Source organism: Mirounga angustirostris, unplaced genomic scaffold, assembly GCF_029215605.1.
Source record: "Mirounga angustirostris isolate CCGP_5_RB_7025 unplaced genomic scaffold, mMirAng1.0.hap1 SCAF_13, whole genome shotgun sequence".
In the NCBI taxonomy this organism is placed as follows: domain Eukaryota; kingdom Metazoa; phylum Chordata; class Mammalia; order Carnivora; family Phocidae; genus Mirounga; species Mirounga angustirostris.
Genome location: NW_026991721.1, coordinates 79,223,598 through 79,247,844, shown reverse-complemented (window position 1 = coordinate 79,247,844; position 24,247 = coordinate 79,223,598).

Below are 24,247 nucleotides of genomic sequence, written 5' to 3'. Positions count from 1 at the left end.
ATCAGTCTGGGATATAGATTTATGCCAAAAGGAGAATAAAGAGCTTGATCTCTCCTTCCCACCACTACTTCCATCCAACACACATAATTCTAGGAAACATAACAGATTCAAAAGAAGAATATACATAAATAAATTTAGGTATCTCATTTTTATTTATTTTGTTTTGTTTTGTTTTTATTCTTATGTTAATCCCCATACATTACATCATTAGTTCTAGATGAAGTGTTCCATGATTCATTGTTTGTGCATAACACCCAGTGCTCCATGCAGAACGTGCCCTCCTCAATACCCACCACGAGGCCAACCCATCCTCCCACCTCCCTCCCCTCTAGAACCCTCAGTTTGTTTTTCAGAGTCCATCATCTCTCATGGTTCGTCCACCCCTCCGATTTCCCCCGCTTCATTCTTCCCCTCCCGCTACCCTCTTCTTCTTCTTTTTTTTTTCTTAACATATATTGCATTATTTGTTTCAGAGGTACAGATCTGAGATTCAACAGTCTTGCACAATTCACAGCGCTTACCAGAGCACATACCCTCCCCAGTGTCTATCACCCAGTCACCCCATCGCTCCCACCCCAAACCCCACTCCAACAACACTCAGTTTGTTTCCTGCGATTAAGAATTCCTCATATAAGTGAGATCATATCATACATGTCTTTCTCTGTTTGACTTATTTCACTCAACATAATACCCACCAGTTCCATCCATGTCGTTGCAAATGGCAATATCTCATTCCTTTTGATGGCTGCATAATATTCCATTGTATATATATATACCACTTCTTCTTTATCCATTCATCTATCGATGGACATCTTGGCTCTTTCCACAGTTTGGCTATTGTGGACATTGCTGCTATAAACATCGGGGTGCACGTAACACTTCGGATCCCTACTTTTGTATCTTTGGGGTAAATACCCAGTAGTGCAATTGCTGGATCATATGGTAGCTCCATTTTCAACTTTTTGAGGAACCTCCATACAGTTTTCCAGAGTGGCTGCACCAGCTTGAATTCCCACCAACAGTGTAGGAGGGTTCCCCTTTTTCCGCATCCCCGCCAACAACTGTTGTTTCCTGACTTGTTAATTTTAGCCATTCTGACTGGTGTAAGGTGGTATCTCATTGAGGTTTTGATTTGGATTTCCCTGATGCTGAGCGATATTGAGCACTTTTTCATGTGTCTGTTGGAAAATGTCTGTTCATGTCTTCTGCCCATTTCTTGATTGGATTCTTTGTTCTTTGGGTGTTGAGTTTGATGAGTTCTTTAGAGATTTTGGATACTAGCCCTTTATCTGATATGTCATTTGCAAATATCTTCTCCCATTCTGTCGGTTGTCTTTTGGTTTTGTTGACTGTTTCCTTTGCTTTGCAAAAGCTTTTTATCTTGATGAAGTCCCAATAGTTCATTTTTGCCCTTGCTTCCCTTGCCTTTGGCGATATTTCTAGGAAGAAGTTGCTTCGGCTGAGGTCAAAGAGGTTGCTGCCTGTGTTCTCCTTTAGGATTCTGATGGACTCCTGTCCCACATTGAGGTCTTTCAACCATTTGGAGTCTATTTTTGTGTGTGGTGTAAGGAAATGATCCAGTTCCATTCTTCTGCATGTGGCTGTCCAATTTTCCCAAAACCATTTGTTGAAGACACTGTCTTTTTTCCATTGGACATTCTTTCCTGCTTTGTCAAAGATAAATTGACCATAGAGTTGAGGGTCCATTTCTGGGCTCTCTATTCTGTTCCATTGATCTATGTGTCTGTCTTTGTGCCAGTACCATGCTGTCTTGATGATGACAGCTTTGTAATAGAGCTGGAAGTCCGGAATTGTGATGCCGCCGGATTTGCTTTTCTTTTTCAACATTCCTCTGGCTATGCGGGGTCTTTTCTGGTTCCATACAAATTTTAGGATTATTTGTTCCATTTCTTTGAAAAAAGGGGATGGTATTTTGATGGGGATTACATTGAATGTGTAGATTGCTCTAGGTAGCATTGACATCTTCACAATATTCGTTCTTCCAATCCATGAGCATGGAACGTTTTTCCATTTTTTTGTGTCTTCCTCAATTTCTTTCATGAGTATTTTATACTTTTCTGAGTAAAGATCCTTTGTCTCTTTGGTTAGATTTATTCCTAGGTATCTTATGGTTTGGGGCGCAATTGTAAATGGGATCGACTCCTTAATTACTCTTTCTTCTGTCTTGTTGTTGGTGTATAGGAATGCCACTGACTTCTGTGCATTGATTTTATATCCTGCCACTTTACTGATTTCCTGTATGAGTTCTAGCAGTTTTGGGGTGGAGTCTTTTGGGTTTTCCACATAAAGTATCATATCATCTGCAAAGAGTCAGAGTTTGACTTCTTCTTTGCCAATTTGGATGCCTTTGATTTCTTTTTGTTGTCTGATTGCTGAGGCTAGGACTTCCAATACTATGTTGAATAGCAGTGGTGGTAGTGGACATCCCTGCTGCGTTCCTGACCTTAGGGAGAAAGCTCTCAGTTTTTCCCCATTGAGAATGATATTCGCTGTAGGTTTTCAATAGATGGCTTTTATGATATGGAGGTATGTACCCTCGATCCCTATACTCTGAAGAGTTTTGATCAAGAAAGGATGCTGTACTTTGTCAAAAGCTTTTTCTGCATCTATTGAGAGGATCATATGATTCTTGTTCTTTCTTTTGTTAATGTATTGTATCACATTGATTGATTTGTGGATGTTGAACCAACCTTGCAGCCCAGGGATAAATCCCACTTGGTCGTGGTGAATAATCTTTTTAATGTACTGTTGGATCCTATTGGCTAGTATTTTGGTGAGAATTTTTGCATCCATGTTCATCAGGGATATTGGTCTGTAATTCTCCTTTTTGAAGGGGTCTTTCTCTGGTTTGGGGATCAAGGTAATGCTGGCCTCATAAAACGAGTTTGGAAGTTTTCCTTCCATTTCTATTTTTTGGAACAGTTTCAGAAGAATAGGTATTAATTCTTCTTGAAATGTTTGGTAGAATTCCCCTGGGAAGCCATCTGGCCCTGGGCTTTTGTTTTTTGGGAGATTTTTGATGACTGATTCAATTTCCTTAGTGGTTATAGGTCTGTTCAGGTTTTCTATTTCTTCCTGGTTCAGTTTTGTTAGCTGATACATCTCTAGGAATGCCTCCATTTCTTCCAGGTTATCGAATTTGCTGGCATAGAGTTGTTCATAATATGTTCTTATAATTGTTTGTATTTCTTTGGTGTTGGTTGTGATCTCTCCTCTTTCATTCATGATTTTTTTGATTTGGGTCCTTTCTCTTTTCTTTTTGATAAGTCTGGCCAGGGGTTTTTCAATCTTGTTTATTCTTTCAAAGAACCAGCTCCTAGTTTCGTTGATCTGTTCTACTGTTCTTTTAGTTTCTATTTCATTGATTTCTGCTCTGATCTTTATGATTTCTCTTCTCCTGATGGGTTTAGGCTTTATTTGTTGTTCTTTCTCCAGCTCCTTTAGGTATAGGGTTACGTTGTGTACTTGAGACCTTTCTTGTTTCTTGAGAAAGGCTTGTATTGCTATATACTTTCCTCTTAGGACTGCCTTTGCTGCATCCCAAAGACTTTGAACAGTTGTGTTTTCCTTTTCATTGGTTTCCATGTATTTTTTTAATTCTTCTTTAATTTTCTGGTTGACCCATTCATTCTTCAATAGGATGCTATTTAGCCTCCCTGTATTTGAGTTCTTTCCGACTTTCCTCTTGTGATTGAGTTCTGGTTTCAAAGCATTGTGGTCTGAAAATAGGCAGGGAATGATCCCAATTTTTTGGTACTGGTTGAGACCTGATTTATGACCTAGGATGTGATCTATTCTGGAGAATGTTCCATGTGCACTAGAGAAGAATGTGTATTCCGTTGCTTGGGATGGAATGTTCTGAATAGGTCTGTGAAGTCCATTTGGTCCAGTGTGTCATTTAAAGTCTTTTTTTCCTTGTTGATCTTTTGCTTAGACGATCTATCCATTTCAGTGAGGGGGTGTTAAAGTTCCACACTATTATTTATTGTTGTTGATGTGTTTGTTTGCTTTTGTTATTAATTGCCTTATATAATTGGCTGCTTCCATGTTAGGGGCATAGATATTTACAATTTTTAGATCTTCTTGTTGGATAGACCCTTTAAGTAGGATATAATGTCCTTCCTCATCTCTTAGTACAGTCTTTGGTTTAAAATCTAATTTGTCTGATATAAGGATTGCCACCCCAGCTTTCTTTTGGTGTCCATTAGCATGGTAAATGGTTTTCCACCCCCTCACTTTCAACATGGCCGTGTCTTTGGTTCTAAAATGAGTCTCTTGCAGACAGCATATTGATGGGTCTTGTTTTTTAATCCAGTCTGATAGCCTGTGTCTTTTGATTGGGGCATTTAGCCCATTTACATTCAGGGTAACTATTGAAAGATAGGAATTTAGTGCCATTGTATTGCCTGTAAGGTGACTGTTACCGTATATTGTCTGTGTTCCTTTCTGGTCTATGTTGCTTTTAGGCTCTCTCTTTGCTTAGAGGACTCCTTTCAAGATTTCTTGTAGGGCTGGTTTTGTGTTTGCAAATTCCTTCAGTTTTTGTTTGTCCTGGAAGCTTTTGATCTCTCCTTCAATTTTCAATGACAGCTTAGCTGGATATAGGATTCTTGGCTGCATATTTTTCTCATTTAGTGCTCTGAATCTATCCTGCCAGTCCTTTCTGGCCTGCCAGGTCTCTGTGGATAGGTCTGTTGCCAATCTAATGTTTCTACCATTGTAGGTTACATATCTCTTCTCCCGAGCTGCTCTCAGTATTTTCTCTTTATCTATGAGACTCGTAAGTTTTACTATTAGATGTTGGGGTGTTGACCTATTTTTATTGATTTTGAGAGGGGTTCTCTGTGCTTCCTGGATTTTCATGCCTGTTTCTTTCTCCAAATTAGGGAAGTTCTCTGCTATAATTTGCTCCATTATACCTTCTGCCCCTCTCTCTCTTTCTTCTTCTTCTGGGATCCCAATTATTCTAATGTTGTTTTGTCTTATGGTATCGCTTATCTCTCGAATTCTGCCCTCGTGATCCAGTAGTTGTTTATCTCTCTTTTTTTCAGCTTCTTTATTTTCCATCATTTCATCTTCTATATTACTGATTCTCTCTTCTGCCTCATTTATTCTAGCAGTTAGCACCCCCATTTTTGATTGCACCTCATTAGTAGCCTTTTTGATTTCTACTTGGTTGGATTTTAGTTCTTTTACTTCTCCAGAAAGCGTTTCTCTAATAACATCCGTATGTTTTTCAAGCCCAGCTAGTATCTTTAAAGTGATGATTCTGAACTCTAGATCTGACATCGTACTAATGGCCGTATTGAGTAGGTCCCTGGCAGTCGGTACTACCTCTTGTTCTTTTTGTTGAGGTGATTTTTTCCGTCTTGTCATTTTGTGCATAGGAGAATAGATTAATGAGAGAACAAAATGCTAGCAGAGTAACCACGTCCCCAGAAAATATACTCTAAACAAATCAGAAAATACCTGAAGCAGTGGGATAAGAAAGAGAAAGAGAGAAAAAACAAAAAGAAAAAAAAAGAAAAAGATAAAGATAAAAATAAAAACAAACAAAACAAAACAACAACAACAACAAAAAAAACCAGAATGTGATCAAATATGATCTATATGGTATATAGATCAGTGCCACACACTAGATTTGGGGTGTATTTTGGTCTTTTAGAAGAAAGTGCCTCCTGAAATTTTAAAGAAAGAAAAACTTATATATGTACAAAAATAAGGGTTGATATGATGAAGGGATGGAATATGACTGTAAAAATGGAAATTATAAAAAATTTTATAAAGGAATTGATAAGAAGTTTGAAAAAAGAAAGAAGAGGATTTAAAAAAAGAAAAAAGAAAAAGAAGGAAAAAAAAGAGGGAGAGGATGTGATGAGGCACGGGAATAGAAGACACCATATACTAGATTAGGGTATATTTTAGTCTGTTAGAAGAAACTATCTCAAAATTTTAAAGAGAGAACAACTTATATATATAAGCCAAAAATATGGGTAACTACTAAAAATGAAAAATAAAAATGTTTTTTTTAAAGAAAAGGAATTGATAAGATGTTGGTTGAAAAAGGGAAAAAGAAAAATTCAAAAAGAAATAAAAAGACAAAAAGACAGTTAAAAAAAATTAACTTTAAAAGACTAAAGAATCATGGTAAAAAAGCCGTGAATTCTATGTGCAGTAGTCCCCTAGCACTGGAGTTCTGCCATTCTCATTGACCGGTAAACTTGGTCTTGGCTGGCTGTTCTCGCTGATCTTCTGGGGAGGGGCCTGTTGCCATGGTTTCCAAATGTCTCTGCCAGAGGCGGAAGTGCCCTGCCCTTGCCCCCTCCCGGCTAAGTCATCTGCTCGGGTTTGCTCTCCGGGGCTTTTGTTCCCTGCGAGCTTTCCGTACAGCTTTGGAGGCGGAGAGTGAAAATGGCGGCCTCCCTATCTCCGCCCCGAAGGAGCCGAGAACTCGGGGCCCCGCTTCTCAGTGAGCCCCCAGAGTAAAGCCGTCAGTCACTCCCATCTCCCCGGTCTCCGGCTGCACTCCGTGCTCGCCCGGCCTGTGACCGCGCATTTCTATCTCTGGCACCCGACCCCGGGAGGAGTCTCCAAACCCAGCAGATCCCTGCAGTGCACTCCTGCGCGGCTCCTCCCGGGGGAGGAAAGTGAGTCTCCCTGGATCTGCCGCTTGTTGGGTCCCTGCTGGAGGAGCAGTGGCCCGACTGTGCCGCGGATCACGGTTTATGGCAACCCCGAGCTGAGACTCCATGCCTCGGCTCCGTCTCTGCAGCCGGCTTCCCTGCTGCAATACCTGGGAGCTCTGCCACACTCAGGCACCCCTGGTCTTTCTGTGACCCCAAGGGTCCTGAGACCACACTGTCCTGGAGGGTTCCACCCCCCGCTTAGCCACCAGAGTGACGTCCCTCAGTGGAGCAGACTTTTAAAAGTTCTGATTTTGTGCTCCGCGGCTCTATCACTTGCCAGAAGCGGCCGACGGAGGCCCCTCCCCCACCGTCTATCCTCCCGAGTATCGCCTCGGATTCACGTCTCCGCACATCCTCCCTTCCAGAAAGTGGTCGCTTTTCTGATGAGAGAGTTGTTGCTCTTCTTTTCTTCGATCTCCTGTTGAGTTTGTAGGTGTTCAGAATGGTTTGATCCCTATCCAGCTGAATTCCTGAGAGGAGACGAAATCCAGGTCTCCTACTCCTCCGCCATCTTGCTCCGCCCCCCCTCTTTTATTTAATAATAAAAATCAACTCCATTATATAATTTGACTTGTGAAGGTTTGTGGAATGGATTAGAGAAATGTAACCTACAGAACTGTAGAAATAAGAATAAAAGTTGTTCAGTGTATGAGAACAGATTGATGGTAGCAGGATGCTTCTAAAGTGGGGCCTTGGTTTAGGAGATAGGCAGACTGGTTTAGGAATTAAGATTAGAGTTGATATAAATCCTGGTCTTCAAATGCAAGTGTGCAAGATAGGTTCCTTTTCTTTCTTTTAATCAAATTAAATCTGACCTTGTCAAATAATTAATTTGACAAAAACTCAATTTACATGTTAATTGAATCCAAGGCAGTATAAGTTTAAGAAGTGCCTGGTTCTTGCAAGGTAGAAGAAGGACTTCTAGCCTCTTGTCCATTATGGCCATCATGGACATCCTCATTGTCAAAGCCCACAGTACCCAAAAGGCCAGAGGGTCTTTGAAAGAGGAAGTGGTGCCAAAGCCAGTCTTTCCCAGGGCCAGGAATGGTAAATCATATAATCCAGCATCCCTAGGTGCAATGCATGGCCCCTTTCAAGTCTGGCCTACTCAAGTGACAGGACAACCCTGCTTTCTCCCCTCCAATCCTTACCTATTTTCCAACTTGTTTATAGTTTTAAAATTACTTTCTTCCCCCATTATAAGTACTCTTGTTCCCTTCAAAGTTACTCCCTTCTCAAAGTCAATAATTACAACTTCTTCAATAAACTCAAAGAAGTTTTGAACACAACATTTAACAGCAAAATTTTCACTATGTAATGTTAAGTGAAAACTATGGTATAAAACTATGTTAGATGAAAAACTTTCATTTATAATTTGTGTACAAATTCATATATGGAAAATGTAAAACTAGAAAAATACATCAAAATGAAGACCAGGAAAACATATTAAAAATGTTAACAGAGGTTATTTTATCTTTATATAGATTATTTCCCGCATTTCCTACACACATTACTGTGTGTACAGTCACAGAGAAAGCTAGAAGGCACATCATGAGCCCAGAAGAAGCATGTAACTCTACTTGAGGAAGTTATGGAAGTTTTCAAGAGATTGTATTTGAAATGAAAATTACAATATGAATCAGCCTCAGAATCCAAGATTCATGATGTCAAGAGGCAGACTGGCTTTTCAGGTAAACATTCAACTAGTACTCCTTCATTTTCTCAGAAATGGTCATAGATTTGGTTCTCTGGGAAGCAAACATCAAGATGAAATCAGACATACAAGAGATTCATCAGAGGAAATACCTGTGAAAAAGAGGAGAGGAAGTAGCAGGAATAGTGAAGAAGCCTTCCAGATATCAATGAAAGAAGACATCGAAGATGGGAGGACTGGGTAGGAGAAGCCTCAGATGCAGTGCTGTTCTGAGGTCTTGGGAGCCCAAGAACAAAGACCGCCCATCAGAGAAGGTCTGTATCAGGCAGGAATGGTTTATTTGTGGTCCTTTGCCATTCTCAATAATTGGCTGGGAGAATCCCTGGGGAGCATGAGACTCAATTTTAACACTGCAGAAGAAACAAGAGTATGGCAGATGGAGACTGCCATCCAACAACTGTCCTTGCTGTAGGCTCTCCTTGAGATCTTAGATGCACCTTCATTGGCTTCTATAGTGCACCATGTGTACTTCAAAGATCCACACCCCTATTCAGAATTTCCTTCTCACATTTGGGGAAATTTAAAAGAGGGAAGTTAGTGACATGAATTACTGCACCCATTGCTGCAGTTGGTCTTAGGACCACACAGGTACACATCTTGCCCCTCCTCCATTATTATTCATCTTCAATTCTTTTCGATGTCAACTACCAGCTCTGTAGGTCTTAGGAATTACCAGGTGGTATGACCCAAATCTTTAGTGGTCTGGACAATTATATTTCTTTTTTTTTATGTTATGTTAATCATCATCATTAGTTTTTAATGTAGTGTTCCATGATTCATTGTTTGTGTATAACACCCTGTGCTCCATTTAGTACGTGCCCCCTTAATATCCATCACCAGGCTAACCCATCCCCCCACCACCCTCCCCTCTAGAACCCTCAGTTTGTCTCTCAGAGTCCATAGTCTCTCATGATTTATCTCCCCCTCCAATTTGCCCCCCTTCATTCTTTCCTTCCTTCTATCTTCTTTTTTTTTTTTTTTAAGATATAATGTATTATTTTTTTCAGAGGTACAGGTCTGTGATTCAACAGTCTTATACTATTACAGCGTTCACCATAGCACATACCCTGCCCAATGTCTATCACCCAGCCACCCCATCCCTCCCACCCCCACCACCCCAGCAACACTCAGTTTGTTTCCTGAGATTAAGAATTCCTCATATCGGGGGGCGGAGAAAGATGGCGGAGGAGCAGGAGACCTGGATTTTGTCTCCTCTCAGGAATTCAGCTGGATAGGGATCAAACCATTCTGAACACCTACAAACTCAACAGGAGATCGAAGAAAAGAAGAGCAACAACTCTCTCATCAGAAAAGCGACCACTTTCTGGAAGGTAGGACGTGCGGAGAAGTGAATCCGAGGCGATATTCGAGAGGATAGACCGCGGGGGAGGGGCCTCCGTCAGCCGCTTCTGGCAAGTGATAGAACCATGGAGCACAAAATTGGAACTTTTAAAAGTCTGCTCCACTGAGGGACGTCACTCTGGTGGCTAAGAGAGGGGTGGAACCCTCGTGGGACAGTGTGGTCTCAGGACCCTAGGGGTCACATAAAGACCAGGGGTGCCTGAGTGTGGCAGAGCCCCCAGGTATCGGAGTGGGAAAGCCGGCTGCAGAGGTGGAGCCCAGCCGCAGGCTCTCAGCTCGGGGTTGCCATAAACCGTGATCCGCGGCACAGTCGGGCCACTGCTCCTCCAGCAGGGACCCAACAAGCGGCAGATCCGGGGAGACTCACCTTCCTCCCCTCGGGAGGAGCCACGCGGGAGTGCACCGCAGGGATCTGCTGGATTTGGAGACTCCACCCGGGGTCGGGTGCTAGAGATAGAAATGTGTGGTCACAGGCCAGGTGAGCATGGAGTGCAGCCAGAGACCGGGGAGACGGGAGTGACTGACGGCTTTTCTCTGGGGTCTCACTGAGGAGCGGGGCCCCAAGTTCTCGGCTCCTCCGGGGCAGAGATTGGGAAGCTGCCTTTTTCACTCTCCGCCTCCAAAGCTGTACAGAAAGCTTGCAGGGAACAAAAGCTCCGGAGAGCAAACCCGAGCAGATTACTTAGCCGGGAGGGGGCAAGGGCAGGCCAATTCAGCCTCCGTCAAAGACATTTGGAAACCATGGCAACAGGCCCCTTCCCAGAAGATCAGTGAGAACAGAAGGCCAAGACCAAGTTTACCGATCAATGAGAACGGCAGAACTCCAGGGCTAGGGGAATACTGCACATAGAATTCATGGCTTTTTTGCCATGATTTTTAGTCTTTCAATGTTAATTTTTTAACTGTCTTTTTTTCTTTTTTAATTGAATTTTTCTTTTTCCCTTTTTCAACCAACATCTTACAATCCCTTTTTTTAAAAAAAAATTTTATTTTTCATTTTTAGAGTCATATTCTATCCCTTCATAGTAGTTACCTGTATTTTTGGTTTATATATATAAGTTGTTCTCCCTTTAAAATTTTGAGATAGTTCCTTCTAACAGATTAAAATATACCCTATATCTCTAGTATATGGTTTTTTCTATTCCCCTGACTGATCACATTCTCTCCCTTTTTTTTCTTTTTTCTTTTTTCTCTTTTTTTAAATCCTCTTCTTTCTCTTTTCAAACAACTTCTTATCAAGTCCTTTAATAAAATTTTTTATACTTTCCACCTTTACAGTTATATTCCATCCCTTCATCATATCAAGCCTTATTTTTGTACATACATAAGTTTTTCTTTCTTTAAAATTTTGGGAGGCACTTTCTTCTAACAGAACAAATACACCCCAAATCTAGTGTGTGGCACTGATCTATATACCATATAGATCATATTTGATCACATTCTGTTTTTTGTTGTTGTTGTTGTTTTGTTTTGTTTGCTTTGTTTGTTTATATCTTTTTCTTTTTTTTCTTTTTCTTTTTTCTCTCTTTCCGTTTCTTTTTCCACTGCTTCAGGTCTTTCCTGATTGGTTTAGAGTATATTTCCTGGAGAGGTTGTTACTCTCCTAGCATTCTATTCTCTCATTAATCTATTCTCCTCTGCACAAAATGACAAGACGGAAAAAATTCCCTCACAAAAAGAAAAAGAGGTAGTACCAACTGCCAGGGACCTACTCAATACAAACATTAGTATGATGTCAGATCTAGAGTTCAGAATCATCACTTTAAAGATACTAGCTGGGCTTGAAAAAAGCATGGAAGTTATTAGAGAAACCCTTTCTGGAGAAGTAAAAGAACTAAAATCTAACGAAGTCGAAATCAAAAAGGCTATTAATGAGGTGCAATCAAAAATGGGGGCGCTAACTGCTAGGATAAATAAGGCAGAAGAGAGAATCAGTAATATAGAAGACCAAATGATGGAAAATAAAGAAGCTGAGAAAAAGAGAGATAAACAACTACTGGATCACGAGGGCAGAATTTGAGAGATAAGCAATACCATAAGACGAAACAACATTAGAATAATTGGGATCCCAGAAGAAGAAGAAAGAGAGAGAGGGGCAGAAGGTATAATGGAGCAAATTATAGCAGAGAACTTCCCTAATTTGGGGAAAGAAACAGGCATGAAAATCCAGGAAGCACAGAGAACCCCTCTCAAAATCAATAAAAATAGGTCAACACCCCAACATCTAATAGTAAAACTTACGAGTCTCATAGATAAAGAGAAAATACTGAGAGCAGCTCGGGAGAAGAGATATGTAACCTACAATGGTAGGAACATTAGATTGGCAACAGACCTATCCACAGAGACCTGGCAGGCCAGAAAGGACTGGCAGGATAGATTCAGAGCACTAAATGAGAAAAATATGCAGCCAAGAATCCTATATCCAGCTAAGCTGTCATTGAAAATTGAAGGAGAGATCAAAAGCTTCCAGGACAAACAAAAACTGAAGGAATTTGCAAACACAAAACCAGCCCTACAAGAAATCTTGAAAGGAGTCCTCTAAGCAAAGAGAGAGCCTAAAAGCAACATAGACCAGAAAGGAACACAGACAATATACGGTAACAGTCACCTTACAGGCAATACAATGGCACTAAATTCCTATCTTTCAATAGTTACCCTGAATGTAAATGGGCTAAATGCCCCAATCAAAAGACACAGGCTATCAGACTGGATTAAAAAACAAGACCCATCAATATGCTGTCTGCAAGAGACTCATTTTAGAACCAAAGACACGGCCATGTTGAAAGTGAGGGGGTGGAAAACCATTTACCATGCTAATGGACACCAAAAGAAAGCTGGGGTGGCAATCCTTATATCAGACAAATTAGATTTTAAACCAAAGACTGTACTAAGAGATGAGGAAGGACATTATATCCTACTTAAAGGGTCTATCCAACAAGAAGATCTAAAAATTGTAAATATCTATGCCCCTAACATGGAAGCAGCCAATTATATAAGGCAATTAATAACAAAAGCAAACAAACACATCAACAACAATAAATAATAGTGTGGAACTTTAACACCCCCTCACTGAAATGGATAGATCGTCTAAGCAAAAGATCAACAAGGAAAAAAAGACTTTAAATGACACACTGGACCAAATGGACTTCACAGACCTATTCAGAACATTCCATCCCAAGCAACGGAATACACATTCTTCTCTAGTGCACATGGAACATTCTCCAGAATAGATCACATCCTAGGTCATAAATCAGGTCTCAACCAGTACCAAAAAATTGGGATCATTCCCTGCCTATTTTCAGACCACAATGCTTTGAAACCAGAACTCAATCACAAGAGGAAAGTCGGAAAGAACTCAAATACAGGGAGGCTAAATAGCATCCTATTGAAGAATGAATGGGTCAACCAGAAAATTAAAGAAGAATTAAAAAATACATGGAAACCAATGAAAAGGAAAACACAACTGTTCAAAGTCTTTGGGATGCAGCAAAGGCAGTCCTAAGAGGAAAGTATATAGCAATACAAGCCTTTCTCAAGAAACAAGAAAGGTCTCAAGTACACAACGTAACCCTATACCTAAAGGAGCTGGAGAAAGAACAACAAATAAAGCCTAAACCCATCAGGAGAAGAGAAATCATAAAGATCAGAGCAGAAATCAATGAAATAGAAACTAAAAGAACAGTAGAACAGATCAACGAAACTAGGAGCTGGTTCTTTGAAAGAATAAACAAGATTGAAAAACCCCTGGCCAGACTTATCAAAAAGAAAAGAGAAAGGACCCAAATCAAAAAAATCATGAATGAAAGAGGAGAGATCACAACCAACACCAAAGAAATACAAACAATTATAAGAACATATTATGAACAACTCTATGCCAGCAAATTCGATAACCTGGAAGAAATGGAGGCATTCCTAGAGATGTATCAGCTAACAAAACTGAACCAGGAAGAAATAGAAAACCTGAACAGACCTATAACCACTAAGGAAATTGAATCAGTCATCAAAAATCTCCCAAAAAACAAAAGCCCAGGGCCAGATGGCTTCCCAGGGGAATTCTACCAAACATTTCAAGAAGAATTAATACCTATTCTTCTGAAACTGTTCCAAAAAATAGAAATGGAAGGAAAACTTCCAAACTCGTTTTATGAGGCCAGCATTACCTTGATCCCCAAACCAGAGAAAGACCCCTTCAAAAAGGAGAATTACAGACCAATATCCCTGATGAACATGGATGCAAAAATTCTCACCAAAATACTAGCCAATAGGATCCAACAGTACATTAAAAAGATTATTCACCACGACCAAGTGGGATTTATCCCTGGGCTGCAAGGTTGGTTCAACATCCACAAATCAATCAATGTGATACAATACATTAACAAAAGAAAGAACAAGAATCATATGATCCTCTCAATAGATGCAGAAAAAGCTTTTGACAAAGTACAGCATCCTTTCTTGATCAAAACTCTTCAGAGTATAGGGATCGAGGGTACATACCTCCATATCATAAAAGCCATCTATGAAAAACCTACAGCGAATATCATTCTCAATGGGGAAAAACTGAGAGCTTTCTCCCTAAGGTCAGGAACGCAGCAGGGATGTCCACTACCACCACTGCTATTCAACATAGTATTGGAAGTCCTAGCCTCAGCAATCAGACAACAAAAAAAAATCAAAGGCATCCAAATTGGCAAAGAAGAAGTCAAACTCTGACTCTTTGCAGATGATATGATACTTTATGTGGAAAACCCAAAAGACTCCACCCCAAAATGCTAGAACTCATACAGGAAATCAGTAAAGTGGCAGGATATAAAATCAATGCACAGAAGTCAGTGGCATTCCTATACACCAACAACAAGACAGAAGAAAGAGTAATTAAGGAGTCGATCCCATTTACAATTGCGCCCAAAACCATAAGATACCTAGGAATAAATCTAACCAAAGAGACAAAGGATCTTTACTCAGAAAACTATAAAATACTCACGAAAGAAATTGAGGAAGACACAAAAAAATGGAAAAACGTTCCATACTTATGGATTGGAAGAACAAATATTGTGAAGATGTCAATGCTACCTAGAGCAATCTACACATTCAATGCAATCCCCATCAAAATACCATCCACTTTTTTCAAAGAAATGGAACAAATAACCCTAAAATTTGTATGGAACCAGAAAAGATCCCACATAGCCAGAGGAATATTGAAAAAGAAAAGCAAAGCCGGCGGCATCACAATTCCGGACTTCCAGCTCTATTACAAAGCTGTCATCATCAAGAGAGCATGGTACTGGCACAAAAACAGACACATAGATCAATGGAACGTAATAGAGAGCCCAGAAATGGACCCTCAACTCTATGGTCAACTTATCTTTGACAAAGCAGGAAAGAATGTCCAATAGAAAAAAGACAGTGTCTTCAACAAATGGTGTTGGGAAAATTGGACAGCCACATGCAGAAGAATGGAACTGGACCATTTCGTTACACCACACACAAAAATAGACTCCAAATGGTTGAAAGACCTCATTGTGGGACAGGAGTCCATCAGAATCCTAAAGGAGAACACAGGCAGCAACTTCTTCGACCTCAGCCATAGCAACTTCTTCCTAGAAACATCGCCAAAGGCAAGGGAAGCAAGGGCAAAAATGAACTATTGGGACGTTATTAAGATAAAAAGCTTTTGCAAAGCAAAGGAAACAGTCAACAAAACCAAAAGACAACCGACAGAATGGGAGAAGCTATTTGCAAATAACATATCAGATAAAGGGCTAGTATCCAAAATCTCTAAAGAACTCATCAAACTCAACACCCAAAGAACAAAGAATCCAATCAAGAAATGGGCAGAAGACATGAACAGACATTTTTCCAAAGAAAACATCCAAATGGCCAATAGACACATGAAAAAGTGCTCAATATCGCTCGGCATCAGGGAAATCCAAATCAAAACCTCAATGAGATACCACCTTACACCAGTCAGAATGGCTAAAATTAATAAGTCAGGAAATGTCAGATGTTGGCGGGGATGCAGAGAAAGGCGAACCCTCCTACACTGTTGGTGGGAATCCACGCTGGTGCAGCCACTCTGGAAAACAGTATGGAGGTTCCTCAAAAAGTTGAAAATAGAGCTACCATATGATCCAGCAATTGCACTACTGGGTATTTACCCCAAAGATACAAAAGTAGGGATATAAAAGGGTACGTGCACCCCAATGTTTATAGCAGCAATGTCCACAATAGCCAAACTGTGGAAAGAGCCAAGATGTCCATCGACAGATGAATGGATAAAGAAGAAGTGGTATATATATACAATGGAATATTATGCAGCCATCAAAAGGAATGAGATCTTGCCATTTGCAATGATGTGGATGGAACTGGAGGGTATTATACTTAGCGAAATAAGTCAAACAGAGAAGAAAGGTATCATATGGTCTCACTGATATGAGGAATTCTTAATTGCAGGAAACAAACTGAATGTTGCTGGGGTGGGGGGTGCGGTGGGAGGGATGGGGTGACTGGGTGATAGACACTGGGGAGGGTATATGCTCTGGTAAGCGCTGTGAATTGTGCAAGACTGTTGAATCTCAGATCTGTACCTCTGAAACAAATAATGCAATATATGTTAAGAAAAAAAAAAGAAGAAGAAGAAGGTAGCAGGAAGGGAAGAATGAAGCGGGGGAAATCGGAGGGGTAGACGAACCATGAGAGATGGTGGCCTCTGAAAAACAAACTTAGGGTTCTAGAGGGGAGGAGGGTGGGAGGATGTGTTTGCCTGGTAGTGGGTATTGAGGAGGGCACATTCTGCATGGAGCACTGGGTGTTATGCACAAACAATGCATCATGGAACTCTACATCTAAAACTAATGATGTAATGTATGGGGATTAACATAAGAATAAAAAAAAGAAAAAGAATTCCTCATATCAGTGAGGTCATATGATACATGTCTTTCTCTGATTGACTTAGTTCGCTCAACATAATACCCTCCAGTTCCATCGACATCATTGCAAATGGCAAGATTTCATTCCTTTTGATGGCTGCATAATATTCCATTGTGTGTGTGTGTTTGTGTGTGTGTGTGTGTGTATCTCACATCTTTTCTTTCCATTCATCTGTCAATGGACATCTTGGCTCTTTCCATAGTTTGGCTATTGGCGGCATTGTTGCTATAAATATCGGGGTGCACGTACCCCTTCGGATCCCTACATTTGTATCTTTGGGATAAATACCCTGTAGTGCAATTGCTGGGTCATAGGGTAGCTCTATTTTCAACTTTTTGAGGAACCTCCATACTGTTTTCCAGAGTGGCTGCACCAGCGTGCATTCCCACCAACAGTGTAGGAGGGTTCCCCTTTCTCCACATTCCCACCAACATCTGTCATTTCCTGACTTATTAATTTTAGCCATTCTGAGTGGTGTGAGGTGGTATCTCAGTGAGGTTTTGATTTGGATTTCCCTGGTGCCAAGCGATGTTGAGCACTTTTTCATGTGTCTGTTGGCCATTTGGATGTCTTTGGAAAAATGTCTGTTCATGTCTTCTGCCCATTTCTTGAGTGGATCATTTGTTCTTTGGGTGTTGAGTTTGATAAGTTCTTTATAGATTTTGGATACTAGCCCTTTATCTGATATGTCATTTGCAAATATCTTCTCCCATTCTGTCAGTGGTCTTTTGGTTTCATTGACTTTCTTTTGCTGTGCAAAAGTTTTTTATCTTGATGAAGTCCCAATAGTTCATTTTTGCCCTTGCTTCCCTTGCCTTTGGTGATGTTTCTAGAAGAAGTTGCTGTGGCTGAGGTCGAAGAAGTTGCTGCCTGTGTTCTCCTTTAGGATTTTGATGGACTCCTGTCTCACACTGAGGTCTTTCAACCATTTGGAGTCTATTTTTGTGTGTGGTGTAAGGAAATGGTCCAGTTTCATTCTTCTGCATGTGGCTATCCAATTTTCCCAACACCATTTGTTGAATTTTTCCATTGGACATTCTTTCTTGCTTTGTCGAAGATTAGTTGACCATAGAGTTGAGGGTCCATTTCTGGGCTCTCTATTCTATTCCACTGATCAATGTGTCTGTTTTTATGCCAGTACCATACTGTCTTGATTATTACAGCTTTGTAATAGAGCTTGAAGTGCGGAATTGCGATGCCACCAGCTTTGATTTTTGTTTTCAACATTCCTCTGGCTATTCGGGGTCTTTTCTGTTTCCATACAAATTTTAGGATTATTTGTTCCATTTCTTTGAAAAAAGTGGATGGTATTTTGATGGAGATTGCTTTGAATGTGTAGATTGCTCTAGGTAGCATTGACATCTTCACAATATTTGTTCTTCCAATCCATGAGCATGGAACGTTTTTCCATTTCTTTGTGTCTTCCTCAATTTCTTTTGTGAGTATTTTATAGTTTTCTGAGTACAGATTCTTGCCTCTTTGGTTAGATTTATTTCTAGGTATCTTACGGTTTGGGCTGCTATTGGCTGCTATTGTAAATGGAATCGACTCCTTAATTTCTCTTTCTTCTGTCTTATTGTTGGTGTATAGGAATGCCACTGATTTCTGTGCATTGATTTTACACCCTGCCACTTTACTGAACTCCTGTATGAGTTCTAGCAGTTTTGGGGTGGAGTCTTTTGGGTTTCCCACTTAAAGGATCATATCATCTGCAAAGAGTGAGAGTTTGACTTCTTTGCCGATTTGGATGCCTTTTATTTCTTTTTGTTGTCTGATTGCTATGGCTAGGTCTTCTAATTCTATGTTTAATAGCAGTGGTGATAGTGGACATCCCTGCCATGTTCCTGACCTCTCAATAGATGCAGAAAGAGTATTTGACAAAGTACCGCATCGTTTCTTGATCAAAACACCTCAGAGTATATGGATAGAGGGTACATACCTCAATATCATAAAAGCCATCTATGAAAAACCCACAACAAACATCATTCTCAATGGGGAAAAACTGAGAGCTTTCTCCTTAAGTTCTGGACCCTTATACTTCTTAGGCAAGTGTTGCTGCATATGTTACAATTACAATTGGTGTGGGAGTTATAATTGATATAAGTAGTTACAGTTGGTGTGGGAGAACCAGGACATGTGCAACTGGATCATCTGGACCCTACTTGCATTATTGCCTACCACCATTATGTATAAGCTTCCCTACCTTCTCATGCTGATCAAAGGAAATTACTTCTACCAAAATAGTGATTCTTCTTCTCATCTGGTGATCCCTATACACAAGGAAGCCAAATGCAGTCATAGCTTGTACTTCAGGAAAACCCTTGTTGTGTTCCCTGGCAAGAGTGTGTGCCTTTCCCAGATCAAGATGACTAAACGTGCATAGCCTAGAGTTGTCAGGGCAGGAAACACAAAGTCCCTCTGTGGACCACCATGAAATGGAAACACCATTTCTTTCATTCTCATGATGGACTGATGCCAGACCCACTTAATTCTTATGCCTTAATTTCAGCTAAACTCTGCTAATAGTCAATGATGTGGGAAACAAAGGCAGAAGAAAAATTATTAAATTCCCTTACTACCTACAGCCCATTGACAAGTCCTTGAAACATGCAGAGTGACATTCCTCTAGGGACTCAACTGCCTCGATGTTAATACTTTGCTAAGGGCAAAAGGCAATCCTAGCCTGAGCCCCCTCCCCTAGGATCCTGTAAGTCTACTTTAATGTATAAAAATTCCTTTAGAAATTTCCTTTATCTTAAGGGGTACGTGCATCCCGATGTTTATAGCAGCAATGTCTACAATAGCCAAACTGTGGCAAGAGCCAAGATGTCCATCGACAGATGAATGGATAAAGAAGATGTGGTATATATATACAATGGAATATTATGCAGCCATCAAAAGGAATGAGATCTTGCCATTTGCAACGACGTGGATGGAACTGGAGAGTATTATGTTGAGTGAAATAAGTCAAAAAGAGAAAGACATGTATCATATGATCTCACTGATATGAGGAATTCTTAATCACAGGAAACAAACTGAGTGTTGTTGGAGTGGGGGGTGGGGTGGGAGGGATGGGGTGACTGGGTGATAGACACTGGGGAGGGTATGTGCTCTGGTAAGCGCTGTGAATTGTGCAAGACTGTTGAATCTCAGATCTGTACCTCTGAAACAAATAATGCAATATATGTTAAGAAAAAAAAAAAAGAAGAAGAAGAAGGTAGCGGGAGGGGAAGAATGAAGCAGGGGAAATCGGAGTGGTAGACGAACCATGAGAGATGATGGACTCTGAAAAACAAACAGGGTTCTAGAGGGGAGGGGGGTGGGAGGATGGGTTAGCCTGGTGGTGGGTATTGAGGAGGGCACATTCTGCATGGAGCACTGGGTGTTGTGCACAAACAATGAATCATGGAACACTTCATCTAAAACTAATGATGTAATGTATGGGGATTAACATAAGAATAAAAAAAAAAGAGAGAGAGAGAAAAAAAAAAAGAAATTTCCTTTATCTCTAAACCCCAAGATATATGTTGGCAATCATCCTCCAAGCATATGGTCCACCAATATATGTCTGAAGGGTCTCATAACCAAGGTTTTATTAGATGGTAATAAATGACCTTTTCCCAAGAAAACTAACCCCCTCAAGGTCCTGGAAACCTTGCTTCCAAAACTCCTTAAAGACTTACACTATCCCTAACACCCTCCCAACTTGAAAGTATATAATGGGCCACTCCTCCTGACCCCAGTGTAGCTTTTTCTGCCCATGAGTCCTGTCCCCATGCTTTAATAAAATCACCTTTTTGCACCAAAGGCATCTCAAGAATTCTTTCCTGGCCATTGGCTTCAAGCCATAACGTTCTTTCCTACATAAGTCAGCAGTTCTGGAGACATGCTCACATGGTACTATATTATGGCCAAACATAGCCCCAGGGCAAAACTGAATAAACATGTGAACTGTTTCTGTTCTAAGCCAAATTTCTTAGGGTGGGAGCCCTCAGATGTCCCTATCTTGTATTTCAGTGGTCCCTTATTTTCTTAACAAGAGCCCTGATCTTAGTAAAACATAGTTTTCTGGACTGAGCTTTTAAAATTCTCTAGCACTCTGCAAATATATTAAGGTCTGAACTTGCTCCTCAGCTGTGCTCACACTCCCATTGCATGAACTAAGGGCCAAGAAACCTGCCAGCTCTCTTACAGTTTTTCAATTGGTCTCATTTTTCATTATCCCTCTGCTAAGCGTCAGTACAACTTATGAATAATCAGCTAACTCTCCTATCCCTCTAGACATTGTTCTGGCCCTACTTTTGAAATGACTGATCATTTCACCATCAATTACATTCCCATCCATCAGAGCATTTTACCAGATCAACACTGGTATAAGTTTTAGCCATTGGCCTATTACATTTTCTGCGTTGTGCTAGGGGTTCTACATGCCTCACATTCTAAATGGGATGGAGTCCCCCTTGCCAGTGGGACCATGAGTAAACCAGTCCTCAAGCCCTATCTTATAAACTGCTTTCTTGAGCCATTGCTGATATCATTAATACATTTCTCCAAGAAGAGGATGTCAAGGTGGAATTAGGCATGTAAGAGATTTATTGAGGGAAAATTCCTGTGAAAAATAAAAGGGAAAGGTGGATGGAGGAGTAGGTACTAAAAATAATGATGGACTCATACTGGGGCAGGCACTATGAGGACCCTTGCCCTGACTGTGGAGGAAGTTCTTCAAAACTGCCTCATCCATTTATTTCTATGAACATTGGCTTAATTCTATGAAAGGGATAGTATCTTCTTTGATTTTTACCTCCCATGTCACATCTGAAATTACTACTAGAGACTATGCCTTCTTTGAGGGATATTCATCTTTGATGCAAGTTTGGAAGCCCAAAGTTTATGACTTGATCAGTCACAAACATTTTCAGACTAGTTTCATGGTTCCTTTGGCAAGATAATTTTTAAAAATTTTCAGTAAGTTACAGAAATATTTGTTTTCTATCAAATCCTTGTACCAACAGCTCCACCCATAAGTTCTTTTCTAGACACAACACATAAGCTTGCATTGTTTTCTTGCTCTCTTGCTCTAAAGCCTCTTTTTAACCTTATGGTCTCCATTAAATACAGGCTGAAAACAGGCTTGACTGAGAAGTCCATATCTCAATCTGGTCTTTTACAGTAGGGTTAGGTCCTCTTGTTTGATAAAAAAAAATCTTAATGGGAGACATTTGAGAAACAAATATTTTCTTCTGCTATTTCCAAACCTGCAAGGTCAGAAAGTTCTATATTATCTCTCTATCAATTATTCACTAACCTCATTTTTTCTTCTTACTATGCCTTGCTAAAATCACCAGGGAGCAGCCAACACAAGAAATTTTGACTCTTTCTAAATAATTCCCTTAAAGTTTTAGGCCTAGTAACCACTCATCCTGCCTTGAAATTTCTCACAGGCAACTAAGTTACCAAATGTTTTACCACAACATCCAAAGATTCCAAATTTCTTTTTTAAATTTAATTTAATTATTTTTTATTATGTTCAATTAGCCAACATACAGTACACCATTAGTTTTTGATGCAGTGTTTAATGATTCATTAATAGCATATAACACCCAGTGCTCATCACCACAAATGCCTTCCTTAAGATCCATCACCCAGTTACCCCATCCACCACCACCCCTCCCTTCTGTAACCCTCAGTTTGGTTCCTGGAGTGCAGAGTCGCTCATGGTTTGTCTCCATCTCTGATTTCTTCCCATTCAGTTTTCCCTCCCTTCCCCTGTGGTCCTCCGAGCTATTCCTTATGTTCCACATATGAGTGAAACCATATGATAATTGTCTTTCTCTGCTTGACTTAGCATAATCCCCTTCAGTTCCATCCATGGCGGTACAAATGGTAGGTATTTATCCTTTCTGATGACTGAGTAATATTCCATTGTATATATAAACCACATCTTCAAACTTAACTGTTAATCCAATGCCAAAGAGTTTAGGTTTCTTATATGAGCAGTATCTGACTTCAAGGTACAAATTCAAGATAATAGTAAGGGTGGTCTAAACTGCTAATAACAAGGGTGCCTGTGTGGCTCAGTTGGTTAAGCATCTGCCTTTGGCTCAGATCATGATCCTGGGGTCCTGGGATCAAGCCCCCATGTCAGGGTCCCTGTTAAGGGAGGGGTGTCTTCTCCCTCTCTCTCTGCCCCTCCCCTGCTGTGTTCTCTCTCTCTCTTGCTCACGCTCTCTCTCTAATAAATAAATAAAATCTTTAAAAAAATAAACTGCTAATAACAAAAGAATCAGAAAAATTCAGTGGCTTACAAGCTATGAAAGTTTATATCTTTCTCATGAAACATTCTAGGGACAGTGTTTCAGGTAGATTGGCAATTGATAGCAGCTCTATCATCTTCAATGTGTGACTTCCAGGGTGGCTCTGATCATCACTATTTCAAACCTAAAGAGCATCAAGGAGCACATATAGAAGTCTAAAAGAGGCATGCATTGGGGAGCCTGGGTGGCTCAGTCAGTTAAGAATCCAAATATAGATTTTGGCTCAGGTCATGATCTTGTGGTTGTGGGATGGAGCCCCGCCTCAGGCTTCCTGGTCAGCGTGGAGTTTTCTTGGGATTCTCTCCTCCCTCTCCCTTACCCCTCTCCCAATTGTGCTTTCTCTAAAATAAACAAACAAATAAAATCTTTAAAATATAAAAAATACAAAAAGAGGCATGTATTACTTCTATTCACATAACTTTTGGGGGAATTCTGTCACATGAGATAATTTTAAGAGGCTTAAGAAATGTTTGCTACAATCATAACCTAGATTCAATTCTATTGAAGCTATGAAAATAAGAATGTTTTCTTTTTAAATTTTTTTAAATTTATTTGAGAGAAGGACAGCATGAGTGAGGGGAGGGACAGGGGGACAAGCAGACTCCCAGGGAGTCCAAAGCAGGGTTTGATCCCAGGACCCTGAGATCATGACCTGAGCTGAAGTCAGACACATAACCAACTGAGCCACCCAGGCACTGCAGTAAGAATGTCTTCTAATTAACAGCCTAATCTAATCTTTCTTTTGAGTGTGTTTTTTCTAATTTATTTTCTAATTAACAGCTTAACCTAATCTTTTGAGTGTCAGTTTTTTCAAATTGTTTTTTCCTCAAACTCAACACATACTGAATAGAACTCATTATTTGCCCCCCAACCCAGCTCTTCTTCCTGTCTTTTCTACACCTCTTAATGGCATTACCATTCTTCTAGTTATCCCTTCTCAACATATTGTAGTGGCTCTTTTCTCTCTCATGTTACCCATAACCAACTAGGTGCCAAGAAATTGTTTTTTCTCCTTGGATGGTGCCCTCCATGTCTGTTTTCTTCTTTCTGTTTCCACATCACCAATTTGGGTGACTTCATGACTACTGAACTCAATTATTGTTATGACTTCCTGAGTTGTCTGTACAGCTCCAAATGTTTCTCAATTGTGCATAACCTGAGGAATTAATCTTTCCAAAACGTATCTGTGAACTATCAATTTTATGTTCAATGGCTCCTCAGAA